Raw genomic sequence first — 19,836 nt, 5'->3', positions numbered from 1 at the left:
GTCTCGATCTCCTGACCTCGTGATCCGCCCATCTCGGCCTCCCAAAGTGCTGGGATTACAGGCTTGAGCCACCGCGCCCGGCCCAAACTTTCTTTAAACAAACTCAGTTTTTAAATTGTTGGCGGAAGCAGGTTTACAGCTGAAGAAGCTTCAGCTTTGGGCTTCTCAGCTCCTTGAGGCTCTTTTAATGACAGAGTTGGAGAGACAATTTTGTAACAGTGTGTTCACATGGGCATATGCTTTTTAAATTCTTACTGTTTAAGAATAATAATATTCTTAAATATTATTCCAGCACTTTGGGAGGCCAAGGCGGCCTCCTTATTTTCTTATTGCTTTGTTTTTTAAATTGTTGCAAAACATGTCTAACGTAACAATTGCCATTTTCACCTTTTTTTTTTTTTTTTTTTGAGACGGAGTCTCGCTCTGCCGTCCAGGCTAGAGTGCAGTGGCCGGATCTCAGCTCACTGCAAGCTCCGCCTCCCGGGTTCCCGCCATTCTCCTGCCTCAGCCTCCCCAGTAGCTGGGACTACAGGCGCCCGCCACCTCGCCCGGCTAGTTTTTTTTGTATTTTTTAGTAGAGACGGGGTTTCACCATGTTAGCCAGGATGGTCTCGATCTCCCGACCTCGTGATCCGCCAGTCTCGGCCTCCCAAAGTGCTGGGATTACAGGCTTGAGCCACCGCACCCGGCCTTTTTTTTTTTTTTTTTTGAGACAGAGTCTCACTCTGTCGCCCAGGCTAGAGTGCAGTGGCACGATCTCGGCTCACTGCAAGCTCCGCCTCCCGGGTTCAAGCAATGCTCCTGCCTCGGCCTCCCGAGTAGCTGGGACTACAGGCGGGTGCCACTACGCCCAGCTAATTTTTGTATTTTTAGTAGAGATGAGGTTTCACCATGTTGTCCAGGATGGTCTCGATCTCTTGACCTCATGACCCGCTGCCTTGGCCTCCCAAAGTGCAGGGATTACAGGAGTGAGCCACCACCCCTGGCCCATTTTAACCACTGTTAAGTGCAATGACATTACGTTCACAATGTTGTGCAGCCAACACCACCATCCATCTCCAGAACTCGTTCTTTTTTTGCAGCTGAAACTGTCTCCATTAAACAATAACTTTCTATTCCCTCTTCCCCCAGCCTTTGGCAAGCACCATTCTACTTGAGGTCTCTGAATTTGACAGCGCCAGGGACCCCTGTCATTTATAGTTCACATAAATGAAATCATTCAGTATTTGTTCTTTTGTGACTGGCTGATTCCAGTTAGCACAATGTCCTCAAGGTTCATCCGTGTAGTAGCCTGGGTCGGAAATCCCTTTCTTTTTACTCTGTTGTATATATGGATGAAATTTGTCCATCCATTCACCCATCAATGGTCACTTTGGCTGTTTTCACCATTTGGCTACTGTGAATAATGCTGTTATGAACATGGGTGTGCAAATATCTGTTTGAGACCCTGCTTTCAGTTCTTTGGGGCCTATACCCAGAAGTAGAATTGCTAAATCAGATGATAATTCTATGTTTGATATAGTGTCATGAAAGGCTCCAGTTTCATTCTTTTGCATGTGGATGTCCAGTTATCCCAGCACCATTTGGTAAAGAGACTGTCTTTCCCCATTGTATGTTCCGGGCACCCTGTTGAAAATCATTTGACTCTGTATGTAAGGGTTTATTTCTGGGCTCTCTATTCTAGTCTGTCTGTTTTGGTAAGTAGGGTTTTATTAAAACACAGCCATACCCATTCATTTATATATTGCCTGTGGCTGCTTTCTAGAGAAAATGGGCAGAGTCAGAGTTGTTGTGATAGAGAACATCAGGCTTACAAAGCCAAAAACACCATCTGGCCCCCACATATAGCTCCCACCTGCATGGCCCCATCGGCTACCCCTGGGTCCTGAGTTTCCCGCAGCCAGCACCTGGCCTGGCACACCGGTGCCCAGTCAGCATTGGAGTGACCGCCCTCAGGGACCTGGGAGGACTTCCACCCGCCTCTGCCTGGCTCCCCCTCCAGGGATAAAGTGGCAACAAGGTTAAAGTCCTCCGGGACCCTCCTTCATTCCCTGAGGGATCCTAAGGGACTCTTCTTTCCTACTGATTTGACTGAAGGAAAAACTGAGGGGGCATAATTGCAGGGAATTGGTTAAACTTTCACAGCATTCTGGGGGCTCCCTGATGCTCCTGATGCTAACCTTTTGGTTGCTGGAGAGTGGGAAGGTGGGGAGCAGGTCCAGGCAGGTAGCCATGCAGTGGGAGGGGTCCACTGGGGGCTCAGGGCCACAGGAGAGAGTGTTTTTCTGTTCAAGGGTGGATACGGAGTAGGCATCTGCCCTCAGTAACAGTGCCTAGCTCGCCTGTGAAATGGGCTAGGGTGCATTCAGTGCCCGGAGAGGGTTTGGTGAGTGCCCATTTCAGGCCCAGCCTTGGGCCTGTCAGGGCCAGGGAAGAGTGACAGAGGCCAGAACGTTCTGACAGCCTGAGCCCAGGTGCCAGCGTGCGCCCCTCTCGAGTGACTCTGTAGTGAGACAATGTATTCTTGTTCCTGCTCTACCAGTGAGGAAATATGTCGGGAGGTGGGAAGACTCCTCCGTGGCCACCATGGTAAAGTACAAGGCTAAATCAGGGGGCTCATGCAGACCAGCAGCACCAGGACTTTGCTAAGAGGGCCAGGCTGAGGGATGGGGACAGGAACACCTGTCAAGAGACATCATGGGGGCCCAGACCCCCGAAGGACACAGGAACTCAGTACCACTTCTGGCCAGGCCCTCATCCTGAAACTGAGATCCTCAGAGCACCTGGCCAGGCAGAACGCCCTGGAGTGAGAGGGGAGAGGACTTGGCTAGAGGAACAGGGGAGGGCAGCAGGGGAAACGAGCTCTGGATGGGGGAAAGGGATGCACTAAATCAGACCAGGACCATGTAGGGAACAGCCACACTCCCTGGGCATTACATTGCCCACTCAACCATGGTGCTCCCCAGCTTACAACCCATCTGTGGCTCCCTATGGACACTAGAAGGAAATTCACACTCCATGGTTCTACATTCAAGGCCGCACCTGAGCTTCCAGCCCCAACAGTCCCCCTGCCCGGCACCTCCAGGGCCTCCCCACACTGCCCAGCACGGGGCTTCCTGCTTGTCCTGCCTCACTCACCCATGCAGGCTGCTCAGCCTCTCCTGCACTGTGCATGGGCCCTACCGGCCCCCGCACTGGCGGAAATGCTACCTCCTCTCCAAACCTTCACCGTGCTTTGCTCTTCTCTTTGGTACCCAGCACTCACCGTCCCTCCAAGGTCACACATTTGTAATTGGTTTTTTTTTTTTTTTTTTTTTGAGATGATGTCTTACTCTGTCCCCCAGGCTGGAGTGTAGTGGTGCGATCTTGGTCCACTGCGACCTCCGCTTTCTGTGTTCAAGTGATTCTCCTGCCTCAGCCTCCAGAGTAGCTGGGATTACAGGCACCCACCACCATGCCAGGCTAATTTTTTGTATTTTTAGTAGAGACAGGGCTTCACCATGTTGCCTAGACTGATCTTGAACTCCTGGCCTCAGGTGATCCACCTGCCTCTGCTCCCAAATTGTTGGGATGACAGGCATGAGCCACTGCGCTGGCATACATTTTTTATTTAAAAAAATGTCAGACTCAGGGAAAATTTGAAATAACAACACAATAAATACCTATACAGACTTTTCCTGGGTCGCCCACCTGTTAACATCTTCTGTGGCCAGTCGTTCTCTCCCTGTGGGAACATTCACCTGTGACCCCCTTTTGCCCACCTGCAGGCCGTGGGTGCCGTGACACCCCAGATGTAATTCTTGAGCATGCATCCCCTGAGAACAGGGACACTGTCCTAGCGAGCCACACCCAAGAAAAACACCGCCAATTCTGTATCCCCACCCGTGTCATACAGGTGTAATAAGCAGCACATGCGTGGGTTCTCCTTAAGACTCATTTAAGCCAGGGTGAGGCTGAAGTCATTTCTGGCCCAGCCTGGCCCCTCAGCACAGATGTCTGCTGTCATGGCTGGAGCATTTCCTTCCAGAATCTTCTGTGCATTTGCATCAACAGTGTGTGCACATGCTGAGCCTACCGTATCCCATGTAAGCTTTCTTTTCTCGTGAACAGAGTCTCATCGTATGTGGACAGTTCTGCAGTTGGCTGTGTGCTCCCAGCACATTTTGATATGAGTCATTCGGTGACCTGCAACCTAGCAAAGGCACCGTAGCACATTTTAGCCAGTCCCCCATGGATGGCCATTGGGGTGCTTCCACTATTTGGCTTTCACCAACAGCCAGGCACACGTGTGAACACTTCTGTGTTGTAGCCACCAAGACGAGAGGGCCAGGCCAGAGCGTGGGCACACTCCTGTTGTTTGAGTAGCCCCTGCCACGCTGCCCGTGCTGGGGGCTGCCCTGGTGACCCTTCTTGACAGTGTAGGAGGCTCTTGGCTCCTCACAGCATCACCACTGCCTCACATTCCCACTGCTGCGTGCACTTCTCCTCCCCTCCCAGAGGGCGGAGGTCTCGCCTCTTCTCGCCCCACCTCCCTGTGCCCAGGGCAGTGCCCACCCCAGCAAACGGTCCTGAGGCGGCAGGTGCAGGCTCTTGGCTGTGTGCCAAGCTCTCCTCTAGGTGCTGTGCTGCTGCGACTTCCCTCATCTTCACACAGCACCCTGGGTGGGCAAGCGTCATCCCCACTTCACAGACGCACAGGCTGAGGCCCAGAGAGGTCAAGGAGCTGGCCAACATCACACAGCAGTAAGAGGCAAGCTGATTGGCCTCAGGGCCTGTGTTTACCTGCTGCCTCTTCCATATTGAACCCACCCTGGTCCCCGGCTTCAGCATCAATCAGCCCTTCCTGACTAGCACCTTTTTGCCTCCCCCAGACCAAGGCAAAGGGGCAGCCAACCAAGATTCACATCCCTCTCTCCGCTTCCCCCAGGCTGTGTGACCCCAGCTGGTTACTTGCCCTCTCTGGGCTTCTGTCTCCTTACTGTAAGGGGGCTAGTGGCAGCCCGCACCTGCCACACCAGGCATGCAGCAGGAGCCTGGAAAGAGCAGCAGCTCCCAGAGCAGCTCCAGGCACGTCTGCTTGCGACCCGGTGACTGATGCTCACAGTGACTTTATGAGGCACCAGCTGCTTTTTAAACACAGCAGAATGAAATTTGGTACATTCAGAATTGATTCATGTGACAGCATTGTCTCATGCCTCACCTGGCCTCAGTGACGATGTGAGCCTCATTGGTGGCTTCCACTCATGGGAGCCCCCAAAGTCATTCAGGCTTCCTCCTCCGTGTGCCACCTGGGCCCTGTTGTCAGGCCTGTGTGGCCAGGTCAGGGGAGGGGCATAGGGGCAGGTGGGCCTGCTCGCCCCTGTACCCAAAGCTGCAGGCCAGCAGGCAGCTCCCTGGCCCTGCAGCCCACACTCTGCTGCTGGACCACCAGCCCACTGTCTGTGAGAGGCTCCTGCCGCATCCACCATGGCCAGTGCTCAGAGGCGCCCGGGGGGCCAGCACGCAGTGCCCGCCCTGGGAAGCCCTCCGTGACCACCCCAGACAGACTGTCCTCTTCCTGGCTCTCAGGGCTGGGCAGAGCTTTTTCCGGACATCTCTTTATTGGTTGGTTGTCAGTCCCTCTCACTGAGAGTGCACGCCACCCTCAGTGCAGCACTGCACATGTGCCGGGGACTCTTCCGGGCTGTTGGCAGGTGTTACCAGTCTTGCCTCCCTTTTCAGGGGAAAGGCAAGGGAATTGCCCAAGATCACCCAGCTGGTTCAGCTGGGCTGGCTAGTGACCTCCGTGCTTGCTGCCCTGTCCACTGTGGACCTCCAGCATGGGAGTACTTCAGGCACCTGCCATGGTGAACATTGAACTTAGAGTGGGGGCCAGGATCTCTGTGTTTGCGTTAGGGTTACAGATGTCAGGAATGGCTCCAGGGGAATTGACAATTCAGGTGCCTTGGAGTCTGAGTAGGAGTCTGGCTGGGAGATGGAAGGCAGGGCAGCCCACCAGGGGAACAGCATGTGCAAAGTGGGCAAGTACAGGGAACAGCAACGAGAGTGCAGGGAGAGGAGATGGGAGGGCTGCCCAGGGCAATGGCAGGGATTACTATAGAAAACAAAATCACCCAGTGTATTAGTCTGCTGTGAGTCCTGTAATAATATGCTGGAGACTTGAGGGGCTTAAACTACAGGAATATATTTCTCAGTTCTGGAGGCTAGAAGTCCAAGATCAAGGTCAGGTTGCTGGCGGATTGGGTTCCTGGCGAGTGCCTTCTTCCTGGTTCACAGACAGCTGCCTTCTCGCTGTATCCTCACATGGCAGAGAGAGGGAAGTTTGATGCCTCTTTCTCTTCTTGTAAGGACACTGATATCATCATGGGGACTCTACTCCCATGACCTCATCTCAGCCTAATCACCTCCCAAAGGCCCCACCCCCAAATGCTGTCACATTGGGGGTTAGGGCGTCAGCATATGAATTCTAAAGGAACACAAATATTCAGTCCGTAACACTCAGCTCTTAATTAGAAAGAGTTTAGCCCAGGGGTCAGGTGCTTACCTGCAGTGAGAAGTCTGCAGGTACAGACTCTTGGAGGGTCTCCATAAACACTCCCAGAACAGCACTGCAGAACTGGCCTGGCCAGGGAGCTGTAGCCTCGGCCCCATCAGGAAGGCGGGGTCAGGAGGCTGTCAGTCTAAGGATGAGGAGGCCACTGGCAGCCCCTCACCACCCAGGAGGCTGCCCAGGTAGCAGAGCAGTGGCCCTACCTCACTTAGGCGTTACAGCTCTCTCTAATGAGAAGCAGGAAGGAGCCAGGCTAGGGGGGTGCGGTGAGCCCTGGGCACGCTGGGGATGTGGGCTGAGGATCGGAAAACGTAGGCCAGGACAGAACTCTCCTCCCAGACTCAGCTGTATGGTACCTGGGAAATGCAGTGTTTTGCTCTCCAACCTCTGCAGGACAGGAGCCGTGCCAGGGCAGTGGGCATGGGCACTCTCTGGCACCCTTTTCTGGGTGGCAGGGGCCCTGGCTGTTCCTCTTAGTTTCTTACCCGCTTCCTGGACTCTCATCTTCATGCTCCTCCAGCCACCCTGTTTTTTCTTACGGGGGTGACAGCTGGTGCGGTAATTCCCCCCAGGTGTCGTCATTGCTTACTGCTGAGCTGGCTGTCTGTTTCCTGGGTAAGCTCTTTAACACAGGGTTCATTTACATTGGCCCTTTAATTGGTGTCCTGACCCACCCAGTGTAAATCTCCACACCCGTGACAGGAAGTGCAGAGCATAAATCTTGAAGACAGCTGAGGCTGGGGAAGCTGGCACTGTTGCAGACTCTCAGCAGCCTAAAAAGCACCTGTGCCCCCAAGGTAGCAGGCAGGGCTTTTGTGTTCAAGAGGGTCAGAGCCAGGTGTCAGGCTCAGGTGGTCAAGGGGTGTGGTGGGTGGGCAGAATCAGGCCCGTGGAAGACAGAACCAGGACAGCCCGGTGGAGGAGGTGGCTCAAGAGCAGGACCTGGGAACAGTCTTGTTGGGACACCCCTGTTGGAATCACTCAGCTCCAGCCATATGGTTGTTTGTTTGTTTGTTTGTTTGTTTGTTTGAAACGAAGTCTCGCTCTGTTGCCAGGCTGGAGTGCAGTTGTGCGACCTCGACTCACTGCAACCTCCGCCTCCGGGGTTCAAGCGATTCTCGTGCCTCAGCCTCCCAAGTAGTTGGGATTACAGCATGCTCCACCACGCCCAGCTAATTTTCGTATTTTTAGTAGAGACGGGATGTCACCGTGTTCGCTAGGGTGGTCCTGATCTCCTGACCTCGTGATCCTCCTGCCTTGGCCTCCCAAAGTGTTGGGATTACAGTCGTGAGCCACAGCGCCCAGCCAGGTTTCTTTAACTACAAAATGTTTCAGGCCTACGGAAGGTGAAGGAAGAGAAAGGGCAGTGGAGGAGAGGGGAGCAGGAGAGGGAGAGGAGGGTCACACACTTCTAAATGACCAAATCTCGCCAGAACTCACTATCAGGAAGACAGCACCAAGTATGAGGGATCCGCCCCTATGACCCGAACACCATCCAGCAGGCCCCACCTCCAGCATTGGGGATGACATTTCAACATGAGATTTGGGTGGGGACAAATGTCACAGCCCCTGGAGGCAGGTACAGTTTCTTTAAGCAGTTTTGGACCTGGGGGGTGGCAGAGCTTGGATATGAGCTCAGGTTACCTGATCGAGGGCTCTGTCTATCCACATACTCACCACCCAGATTGGTTGGTATTTGTATTTCGCCTTATTTCCTTCATCTCTTCTTTTAAGAAAGAAGAAGAAAAAAGAGTGGTGGGAGAATGGGAGGGAGGAGGGGGGCCTTGGCTGCTCAGAGCTGCCCCACCCTCCCCCCTGTAGACAATCCTTATATCACAGCTTGTGCCTTCACCACGCAGCTGTGCACATGCCAGTCCCTCGGTAATGCCTGTACACCACCCCGCAGTTTCCCAGCGAGTGTCATTCTGCCCATGCTCTGGCCATCCCCTTCCATGTTGATGGTTGGAGGCCACTGGAGCTGCCTCTGGGAGCTGTTTGGATGCCCGCATCCATGGCCAGGCCCCAGGACACGTTGACCATGTGATGTCTGAACTTGTAGAGGCCACACTGTCCCCGATAGATGTCCTGTCCACCGTTTACTGCATTTGCCTTCAAGACGTTTCACTCAGGGGCCATGACCTGCAGGTCCCCCCATCCCATCTCCAGCAGAGGGGCTGTGTGACCCACAGGCTTCTGTTTCATTTGTGAGATTTACACACATTCTCTTGGATGATGCTTATCTGTTTGTGACTTGCCCTTTTTGATTCACTGATGTTATTAAGTTTTGTTCATGCTAAGCAGACCCAAACGGCAAACACACAGGAGCAATGAGGTTGCCGCTGGGCTTTCTACCCTGGAACCACTCAGTTCAGGATTCCAAACTCAGAGGGATGAGTTTGTCCATCGAGGGCCTTGGCTGACCTGCCCACCAAGTCTGGCTCACAATGTAGGGAGGTGTTTTGTCAAAAGGAGAATTTTGGCAAGAGGGAACATGAGTGCTATGTGGGTAAAAAAAAAAAAAAAAATAGCAGAATGTGCATGCCCGTTGCTGCTGGTGGAGATACAAACTGGACGAGGCATCTGGAGGGCAGTGCAGGTGCTTGCACTGAGGGCCCCCAAAATGACCACACATTTCCACCCATAATTCTGCTTCTTGAAATGCTCCTGAAGGAAATCCACTAGATAAAAATAAGAAAATGCCTCAGCACACTGCTTTATAATCACAAAATGTTAGCAATAACAAAACATAGGAATTTTGCATCATGATTTGTATTACAGCCACATGTATGGGTATAAGGGAGTTGTTAGAAATTAGGGTTTTAAAAAATGAGGTGGAAGAATGTTTGTGAAATAATGGTCAGTGAACAAAGTAGAAGGCAAAGCTAAAAACTCTATAGCGTGGACATCAATTACGGAAAAACAATCCCCTGGGGAAACTCCCAGAAAGGTAGAGTGGTGAGTTCCAGGCAGTGGGTTCCAGGCGGTGGGGTTGTGAGGGATTCTTTGTTTCCTTTATGCTTTTTTATAATTTTTTTTTGTTTGCTAGGTGTAAATAGCCATAAGATACGAGTGGCAGCATGCGGGGCTGCTCCCCAGCACCCTCTGGGCTGGAGTCTGGAGCTCATTCAGGCCGTGGCTGGCCAGGCTGGAGTGCAGCAGGCAAGAGCTCAGCAAGTGCCCTGGGGAGGGAGCAGGCTGGTGGGTGTTCCGGACATGTATGGCTGGCCTGATTCTGAGGCAAGGACCGCATCACCGTGTCTGTGCCCACTGGGGCTTAACTGGATCATGAGACCCAGTGGCCCAGGGGCAGGATTCTGGTGGTCGATGGAGTGGTCCCCATTAGGGTCTTGGGCCTGGGGATATGGGGCCCACTGGGAAGAGATTGTAGACCACCATGATGCCAGTAGAAATTATACCAGTTGTTGTATTTTGGGTTCCAACTTAGTGCTGAGCAAAGCCTCTTCTTGGAATGTGTGTGTTGAAACCAGCCTTGGTTGAAATACTAAATCTGCCACTTACCAGCTCTGTGGCCTTGGGCAAGTGACTTTACCTCTCTGAGCTTCAGTTTCTCCATGTGTAATATGGAGATGACACTTGCCAGAACTGGTTACTGGAAAGATTAAACATCCCGGAAGCATCTAACACTGCCTGCTGTATAGAAGGCACTTAATTAACTATAGCAACCACAGGGGGCATGGTCTTGTTGGCAATGGCCGCCGCCTTAACTTGCCTGAATAATTTATAGAGGATCTAGACTTCAAAGCTTGTAAGTAGTAAAGGGCTTTGTTTTTCTCTAGCCACTGCCCTGACCATCCACACATGGGTCTTCTGGTTTCCGGATAACCTCTTGGGCAGACCCTACAGTCTATAGACACCTCTCGGGAGTGAACAGAGGCCCCCAGGTCTCTGTCCCTGGTGGTCACTAGAGCCACTCTGTACCTTCTCCACATCAAAAAGGACACAGGCAATGAGATATGGCCGGGGTTCTGCCAGCTTTGTGGTGTTTCACAAGTTCACTGTTACTTTTCCTTGGCATTTCATGATGATTTAAGCCATTCTAGAAAACTACCCAAGTCTTTTACTATTTTCATCATTCCCACTAAATCTGCATGGTTGGTTAACTTTAATGGGCCATGGAACTGGCATGTGGTGTCTCTTCTCAAACAGTCTTAAAATGATGTATTTTGGAGAGAAAAATGTATGTTAAGGATTTTAAGGTCATAAACTCCAAAGAGATGACAACTTCCAAAAACAATCGTCCACCCAGGATGTTTGCTCAGTTGCTCACTTTATAAACATGTTTTGAGTGTGTACTCAGGGTTCAGCCCTGCACTAACCCATGGAGCCACAGGAGGAGGGCAGTGCCCATTCATTGATTCGTGCACTATTTATTATTCATCCACTCAATGTGGATCAGCCTTGTTCTGTGGAGAGGCAGTGCTGCCTAAGGGTTAAGGGCAGGGAGCTCTGACACCAGATGGCCTGAATTTGAGTCTTCTCTGTCTCTTACTCCTATGTGATTTGGGGCATGTCACTTGGCCTCAGTTTCCCTCATCTGTACAATTTCACGGTCTTGGCCTCAGGATTACATGAGATAAAGAGCTTAGAACCACACCTGACATATAGCAAGTGCTCGGAACAGAGACTCTGATTATCCCAGGTCTCATGCCGAGTTCCTGAATAAGAAGGGGACTCCAGGGTCCTGTGTCCAAGGAGCTGCCAAGCAGGCAGTGGCTGAGGCCTGGGGGAGGTAGAGAGTCACAATGGAATGTGGGCAGTGGGAGCCCAGGGAGGTGCTGGGGAGGGGAGGGGAAACGGGGAGGCTTCCTGGAGAAGTCTAGTTTCATGGGTTGGGCTTTCCCAGGCTGAGATTATGGAAGGCTTCCAGGCAGTAGCTGGATGTGGATTCCTCTCTCTGTTCAGAATGCAGAGGAAGCAGGCAGCCTGGGGAGCCAGAGGCTCTGCTCCACAGAGTCACCCAGGAACCCAGGCTCCCTCTATTGATGACTCCACCTCCATCACAGTGCTCATCTAACCAGGAAGGAACCAACCCTGGGCTGCCAGATTTTCTCAGCTGTGGAGAGAAGACAAAGTCCAGCATTTCGCCTGAAGTCTTCTGTTTGGCAGTGCTAGTAGGTGATAACATGATCACATTTTAAAAATATTTTAGTTTTAAGCCACATACTGCAGGCCAGCCATCCCTCGGGGTGGAGGCCAGTTTGCCACCTCCCCTCATGGAGAGGGGACAGAGGGTGTGACTCAGATGCTGCACACATCCCCGTGGCCAGAATTCAGTCTCATGGCTATGCTTCACCAGGAAGGAGGCTGGGAAATGCAGTCTTTCACTGGTTACCCATGGGCCCTGCTGAGGCTAGGGGAGGGAGAACGGATCTAGGGGGACTCTTAGATGCCCATGATACAGAAAGGAGGGACGGAGAGGCAGTGGGGGGAAGGAGAGTGTGTATGCGCGCATGGAGGCTGTTGATTTTGTTAACTGGGTAATATTTTAAAATACGACTGCCAGCTTCCGTGTGTTTTTCAGGATTCACTACGCCTCTGATGTTTCTTGGTTTTCTCAGAGCTGGAGGTTCTGCCCCTGCCAGGAGGGGTGGGACTGGTGGGAGTGAGTGGCAGTCCCTGAGCAGCATCTGTCTGCTGCCACCCCAGAGGACACCGGGAGAACCCTGGGATGTGTGGCCAGGATCCTGGACTCCAGGCCTTGCTCTGCCCCGACTGTGGAGGCCTGGGCAGGAGACCAGATGGGTGTAAAGTAGGGAGTGGTAGAGTCCCCTGGAGGGGAGTGGGTCAGGGCCTGCTTCCTAGAGGAACAGTGCTGTTCTGAGTAGAGGGTGTCGCAGACACAGAAGTGTAGTCCTGTGTAGAGATTCCTTGTGGGCTCAAAGGCGCCAGACCATGAAAGACCTTGAATGCTGAGCCAGAGAGTTCACACTGCACAGGGCAGAAGTCACAGACTAGCAGCCGACAGACTGCCCCTGGCCTGCAGCATGTGTTTTAAAAGTAAAATGACTTTTTAAATGTGATCATGTAATCAAGTACTAGCATTGGCAAGCCAGAAGATTTCAGGTTAAACACTGGGCTTCATCTTCTCTCCACAGTTGAGAAAATCTAGCAGCACTGCACTGGTTCCTTCCTGGTTAGAGGAGAGCCATGATCTTCATCCTGGCCCTGCCCCAGCACGCCCCGCTCGTTTCATACCCCGACCAACCCTTGCAGGCCTGGCTCCTACAGACCCTGCCATGGGTCAGGGGCCAGGCAGGACCTAGTTGTTTGTTGGGTTAGCGTCCGCTAGTGGCCGGAGTGAGGGGTGAAGAGGAAGGGGCCATGATGGGCCCTGCACCTGAGGTCCCGTGAGAGCAGCTGAGTCCAGAGCCAGGGCCACTTGAAGGGGAGAGGAATAGGGGAGGGAGACTTGGAGATGAAACTGCTAAGATGTGGCCCCAGCGTGCACAGGGGAAAGAGGATGGCACCCGGGTGGTGTCTGTTCCCAGTGCTAGGTCAGCAGTGGAAATCTCCTCACCTGGCTGGAAAGCTGCAAGAGTCCACAGAAGAACAACATCACGGCTGTGAATGTATTTTTTTTTTCAAATAGACTACAGAGAGCCCAGAAATGTAAGGGATTGGTGAAAAGGGAGATGGAGGTGGAATTAGAGAGTCCCTAATGTTGGCCCCAGCAGTGTACTCACTGGGAGGCTTGTCACCCCAGGGTCACCCAGGGGAACTTACCCCATCTCTTCCCTTCATTTCCAGATGAAATACTCCAGATTTACCCCAACAGACGGGTCAACTAGGTTGTTTTGGGAAGCAGGGAGTGCAGAAGTCACCATTTATTCACTCAGCAAACATGCTATGTTTGTGTGTGACAGAAGTTACACCAGGCACAGGACCCAGTCCCTGCCCATCGGAGCTGACAGGCCATGGGGAGCAAGTAAGGAAGAGTGGGGCTATTAGTACCAACAGCCCTAGAGCCAGATGGCCTGGGCTCGAATCTCAGCTCCATGACTAACTAGCTGTGTGATCTTGGGCAAGTCATTGAACCTCTCTGTGCCTGAGTTTTCCCATCTATAAAATGAAGATACTAGTAGCACCCACCTCAGGGAGTGCTATGAAGATTAAATAGAACAATACCTGGCACAAAGGTAATGTCCTAAGTTTTGGCAAGTATTGCCATTCATTTAGTGACTTACTGAGCACCTACTATGTGCCACACGCTGGGGAGAGAGCAGTGATGGAGGCAGACACAGCCCCTGCCCTCGTGGGATGGTAGGCAGCATGGAATACCGGGGAACTCCTAGGGGTAGGAGGCACACCCTCTGGGTGTCAGGCCTCCGACTTTCCTCTGCTCTGCAATCACAGCTGCCAGCCCCCCTGCCAGCCAGACCCCCAGTGCCTGCTGCATATGAAGCGCATCATGCAAATTGCCCACCCCAATGGCACACTTGGCTCTAGCTCTTGCCAGCTGCTGCTTGGCCTCCCTGATTCTTGGTTTTCCTCACGGTGAAGGGCCCGGCCCCTTCCTCGGGGACAGGCGTGAATGGCATCCAGGCAGCAAGGCCAGCTTTTCCAGTGACTGAGGATGGTGATCAGACAGCTTTAAACACACCTGCCACTCCCCTGAGGCTGGTGGAGCTAGTGGTCTGTGGTCCACAAAGGTGGAGGGGAGAGGGTGATCTATTGGTGCCTCGGGTGTGTTGGAGGGGGGTTAATTAAAAAGGTGGCTGGGAGATGAATTTCTGGAAACAAATTGGAAACCAGTGGAAGCTATTGATCTGCTTAATGGGAAGCTGATGATATCTGAGCGAGCAGACAGCTCTGGCTTAGGGAGGTGGCGAGAGATCGATGCAGGCCCCTTCCCTGAGCTGACCTGCCTGGGGCCGGCCGGGGACATGGGCCAGGGAGGGGCTGGGGCAGAGGCAGAGCCCTGGGGCCCTGGCTCTACTTCAGAGCATGGGAGCAAGCTGCATCCCTGTGGAGGAGTCAGAGTTCCTTCTGACATCCAGCCCGCGGGTTGAGGTAGGGGGCGCCAAGCACCTGATCTGAGCCCCCTCTGCCACCTCCGACGGGGCTGAATTGGACAAGGTGCCAATTGTCTTCAGCCCTCAGTTTTCTCATCTGGAAACTTCTGACCTCCCAGGGTGGTAGTAAGGACTAAATGCAGTAATAGGTGGGCTGTGGCAGGCACAGCCCTCAGCACCAGGGATGCAGCCGTGAACAAGCTGTGCTCAGTGCCTGCCTCCTGGAGCTTACATTTCAGTGGCAAGCAAGCAAGTCTGCTGACAGTGGAGTGCCAGGGAGGGCATCCAAGCAGGGAAGGCTGGACATGCAAAGGCCTGGAGGGCGGGACCCGTGGCCTGCAGTTGACAGTGGCAGCCTGTGAGGGGAGCTCCGTGGTTACCAACAAATACCTGCAAATCCCCAATCCCCACCCAAGCAGAGAAGGACAGTGCTGTGGAGAACCATGGATCACACCTGCTCCTTTCCTCCTGCCAGACCCCTGTGAAGCACAGGTTTTCATGCCCATTACTCAGATGAGCAAACAGAAGCTCAGAGAAGGAAACCATGGGCCCAAACCACATGGGTGAGGAAATCCAGCCTCAAATCCAGCCCTCCATACCAACCCAGGCAGTGCCAACACAGGGCTGGGCCCAGGCCTCCGCTCCCCAGCCCGTCCCAGTCTCAGGCTCCAGGATGGGTGTTTGTTCACATGGAAGGCAGAGGTTATTTATTATTATTATTATTATTTTGAGGCAAGTTCTTGCTCCATCACCCAGGCTTGAGTCAGTGGCTCCATCACGGCTCACTGTAGCCTTGATCTCCTGGGCTCAAGCAATCCTCCCACCTTAGCCTCCTGAGTAGCCAGGACTACAGATGCACACCACCATGCCTGACTAATTTTTGCATTTTTTGTAGAGACAGGGTCTCACCACATTGCCCAGGCTGGTCTCAAACTCTTGGCCTCAAGTGATCCACTTGCCTCAGCCTCCCAAAGTGCTGAGATTATAGGCATGAGCGGGCAGAGTTTACTAATCAATGGCTCATGACTGGGCTGCTGGCTCACTGCACACCCCTCCCACCCCTGCAAGGCCAGAGTCATTTTCAAAGCACTTACTCGTGAAATCGTCTCCCAGGATCTGGATGGGGAAGGAGGCCAGTGTTAGTCTCTGTTTATTGATTCCTGGACTTCATCAGGGTTTATCTCTAAAACAATAAAATTGAAAGATGGCCCCAAATTTATATCTCTAGCCTGTACCACTCACCACTCCGCTGCTACCCATCCAGCTGCCTCCTCCATGTTTCTACCTGGAGGCCCCACAGACATCATACTGGACACAGCCAAAACAGGACTCTGAGTCTCCTCCCAGCCCCTCTGCCAGCAGCCCAGCCTGACTCCCCTTCCTCTCCCAGCCACTCCAATCCCTCGTGGAAGCCGGGAGCTCCCTCTGGACAGACTGGGGCCTGAGCACCTCTCCCTGCCAGGCCACTATCTAGCCAGGTACCACCATTGCTCACCTTCCCAGGGCTTCCCAGACCTCCTTGTTTCCTTTCTATTCCTTTTGGCCCTCTCAGCAGTAGAAGGGTGCTTTTTTTTTTTCCCCCCCACGGAATCTCACCCTGTCTCCCAGGCTGGAGTGCAGTGGCTCGATCTCGGCTCACTGGAGGCGTGTGCCACCAGGCCTGGCTAAGTTTTTGTATTTTTAGTAGAGACAGGGTTTCACCATGTTAGCCAGGATGGTCTTGAGCTCCTGACCTTGTGATCCACCCACCTCGGCCTCCCAAAATGCTGGGATTACAGGCATGAGCCACCACGCCCAGCCTAAAGGTACTTATAAAAACAGAAGTCGCATCATGTCACTGTCAGGCTTGAAGCCCTCCCATGGCTCCTTGCTGCACTTAGCAGAAAATCCACACTCCCCTCAGCAGCCTCCCTCTTCCACCTCCTCTTCCCAGCTCAGTTCCTCCCAGCCTCTCGGCTCTCTTGCAGCCCTTCGAACACGTGGTCTGTTTTCTCTGTCTGGAGCACTCTTGCTCCAGGTTCTTCCATGGCTGGCCTTGTTCAGGTCTCAATTCAAAGATTGCCTCCTCGGGGAAGCCCTCCCTGGCCGCCCCTCTTCATCTTCACAGCACTGACTGCGTGATCTTTCAAAGCATCCTTTGTGTGCACTTGTTTATGAGTTTCCTATCTGTCCCCGCAATGCTGTGGCAGCAGAAACTGTCTTTCCTACTTACTGCTCAATCCCCATGGCCCAGACCAGAGTTCAATAAACATTTGTAGAATTAATCGATGAACAAAATGTGAGGCTCGGCAGGAATTCAGCTGGAGACGCCACCTGATGTGGCCCGGAATTCTGGGCTTTGCTGGATTTACCAGCACTTGGTGGCGTTGTGCCTATTTCTCCCACTAACCCACTCCCAACCACTGACCTGAAGACCTTGTAGTTGCCTGGGCGGCCCTCGCTGTGCCAACTCCAACTACAAGAGGTGGAGCTCAAGGAGGTGTTCAGGAAGCTGGTCCATGCTGAAAGCCCAGACCCTCCAGGTGAGTGGGAGGAAACCCCACCCTGGGGTGCTAACCCCAGCAAGAGAGAGTAACTTCTCCATACAAGGGGTTAGGCACTTGAGGATGAACATTCACCAGGCAGATAAAGAGAGAGGGAAGGGGGTTCTGAGCAGAGGGAACAGCATGTGCAAAGGCCTAGATGTAGGAAGAGTGTGGTAATGAGAGAGGTAGGAGCCAGCCAAGTCTTCTGTTTTGGAGGGAGGACCATGCTCTGCACCTGCCTTATTTACCTCCCCACACCCCCCAACTCCCTGTGCACAGCTGAGGGGTTAGGACCACGGAGTCTCTCCCGAGCCTAGGTGCCTCACCTCCTCCCTGCTCTCACAGCTCCTGCAGCCCTCACCACGCCACTGTTCTCAGCACAAATCCAGCGGGCTCCTCCCATCCTCCTACTCAGAACCCTCCCAAGGCTCCTGTGCCAGAGTGAAGGCCTAGTCCTTCCAAGGCCTGCCCCACTGTCCCCGTCACCTCCGACCCCCTCTCCTTTCCTCCAGCTGTCTCCATCCCTCCCTCTGTTCCCTGATTCCTTGTTTTTCCTGGATCACACCAGGCACACTGCTTCCTTGGGGCCTTTGCACAAGCTGTGCCCTCTGCCAGGGGTGCAGGCGTGCAGCTGTCCCCTTCACTGATGGCTGTGGTTCCACAGAGAGAGGAGTTGGGGGTGGCGGCTTGAACAGGGACTGCTTTGAGGTAGAGAGGACTTTCCTGGCATTTGAAGTTGTCCCGAGTTGGCGGGGGGGTTGGGGGCACCTTTTAGGAAATAAAGATGGCTGTTTTCCTAAAACTCAGAGCAAAGGAGGCCTCCCAGAGATGGAGCCCCAGCCCCGGGCAATGGGTAGAGTCCTTTTACTTCTGCCTAGTTGATTCTTGCACAGGCTGGCTTGCGCTTCCATGGCCATAGCGCTCTGCCAACCTGAGTGAGGTGGGCGCTTCTGAGGGCCACAGATGCACGCGAGGACTCCCAGCTCAGGGGAGGAGTCCACCATTGCCTGTAAGCCCTGAGCAGCACTGCCTTCACTCTTTCGAAAGTAGCCTGAGCCTAAAAACCATTTTTCCTACCAGCTTTGAGATGTTGCAACTCTTGCTGATTTAAATATGTCAACTTCTCATAAAATACAGTTCTGCACATCCGAAAACCTCATCTGCCTATGCCTCACCAGCTATAATCTGGTGCCCCAGTGGACCCTGATAATAGCCTGTGTGCCTCACTCTGGCCTCAACTTCCCTGAAGGTCCCACTTGCCTCTCCCCACCCCTCTCCAAGGGCCATGGTCCCCAGGGCTACACTCAGTGGTGCCCCAGGTGGCAGGTGCGGGACAGGCTAGTCTAGCCACCACCCTATTCCTGGACCTGTGGCTCAGCCCAGGTTTCTGCTTAAATATCACCTCTTTGGGGACACTCTGCTTGTTCCCCCCAACCCCTGAAAGTCCTCTTATCCCCGTGTCTTTTCTTTTTTTTTTTTTTGAGACGGAGTCTCGCTCTGTCGCCCAGGCTGGAGTGCAGTGGCGCGATCTCGGCTCACTGCAAGCTCCGCCTCCCGGGTTCACGTCATTCTCCTGCCTCAGCCTCCCGAGTAGCTGGGACTACAGGCGCCCACAACCACGCCCGGCTAATTTTTTGTATTTTTAGTAGAGACGGGGTTTCACCGTGGTCTCGATCTCCTGACCTTGTGATCCGCCCGCCTCGGCCTCCCAAAGTGCTGGGATTACAGGCGTGAGCCACCGCGCCCGGCCGTGTCTTTTCTTTTCTGGCACTGATCGCTACGTGACATATGACAAAGTTATTTTGTAACAGCTTCATTGGAATTTACATACTGTAAAGTTCATTCATTTAAAGTGTATCATTCCGTGGATTTTAGTATATTCACAGTTGTGAATCCATTTCACAATCGGTTTTAGGACATTTTCATCATCCAGAAAGAAACCCTACACCCATTAGCAGTCATTTCCCACTTCCTCTTCCCCTAAGTCCCTGGTAACCTTGAATTTACTTTCTTTTTTCTACTGAATTGCCCATTCTGGACTTTCCATACAAATGGAACCATATTACACTGGTCTTGTGTAACTGGCTTCTTTCACATTGCATCATGTTATTTTTAGCCATCCATTTTCCCCTAGCTCAGAACCTTTCCACTGCTGTTTCCTCTGCCTCAAATACTCTTCTACAGGTGTCTCCTTGGCTCCCTCCCTCACCCCCTTCTCAGTGAGGTCCTCTCCATCCTCCTATTTAAGTGGAAACCTTCACCCTCCTCCTAACCCTCCTGATTCTTACTGTCTTGTCTTTTCTTTGTAGACTGTTCCCTTTCTGGGGTTGTGCTTTCTTTACTTATCCCCCCCACCCCCAGAGAACTCCTCTACATCCTTCAAAATCCACTTAAGATGGCACCTCCTCTGTGGTACCTTCCCAATCCTAAGTTAGCTTTCGCCGTCTATGCTCCAAAAATTCCTGATTCTTGCTAGACTGTAATTTGTTAGCTTCCTCGTTGGTTCCATTGATTGCCAGGCTGCCCCCACAAAAAGTCAAGGACCTTGTTTTGATCTCTGCTGTGCCCTCAGCCTCCAGAAAGAAGGCTGCACATCATAGTTGCTCAATAAATGTTTGTTGAATGAATGAAGAAATGCTAGGGTCTTCTGGGGACCTGAAGACCTGACCTAGGGTCAGGTAAGGCCATGAGCCAGCGCAGGGCAGGACAGACATTGAGAGCACCACTG

General features: G+C 52.9%; 1 protein-coding gene and 1 long non-coding RNA gene across 13 annotated transcripts in view; one reads left to right on the top strand and one right to left on the bottom strand.

Moving 5' to 3' along the window:
- Positions 1 to 19,836, top strand: part of IQSEC1 (IQ motif and Sec7 domain ArfGEF 1) — a 392,952-nt gene that overhangs the window by 171,868 nt on the left and 201,248 nt on the right. The gene's annotated exons all lie outside the window — the stretch shown is intronic.
- LOC144339538 (uncharacterized) lies at positions 6,161 to 7,157 on the bottom strand. The gene is made up of 2 exons (XR_013414568.1): positions 7,036 to 7,157; positions 6,161 to 6,906 (listed from the first exon to the last, which is right to left on the bottom strand). It is a non-coding gene; the product is annotated as an uncharacterized LOC144339538 (long non-coding RNA).

Source organism: Macaca mulatta, chromosome 2 (genome assembly GCF_049350105.2).
Source record: "Macaca mulatta isolate MMU2019108-1 chromosome 2, T2T-MMU8v2.0, whole genome shotgun sequence".
NCBI classification, from domain to species: Eukaryota; Metazoa; Chordata; class Mammalia; order Primates; family Cercopithecidae; genus Macaca; species Macaca mulatta.
This window is presented reverse-complemented; position numbering and strand designations above follow the sequence as displayed.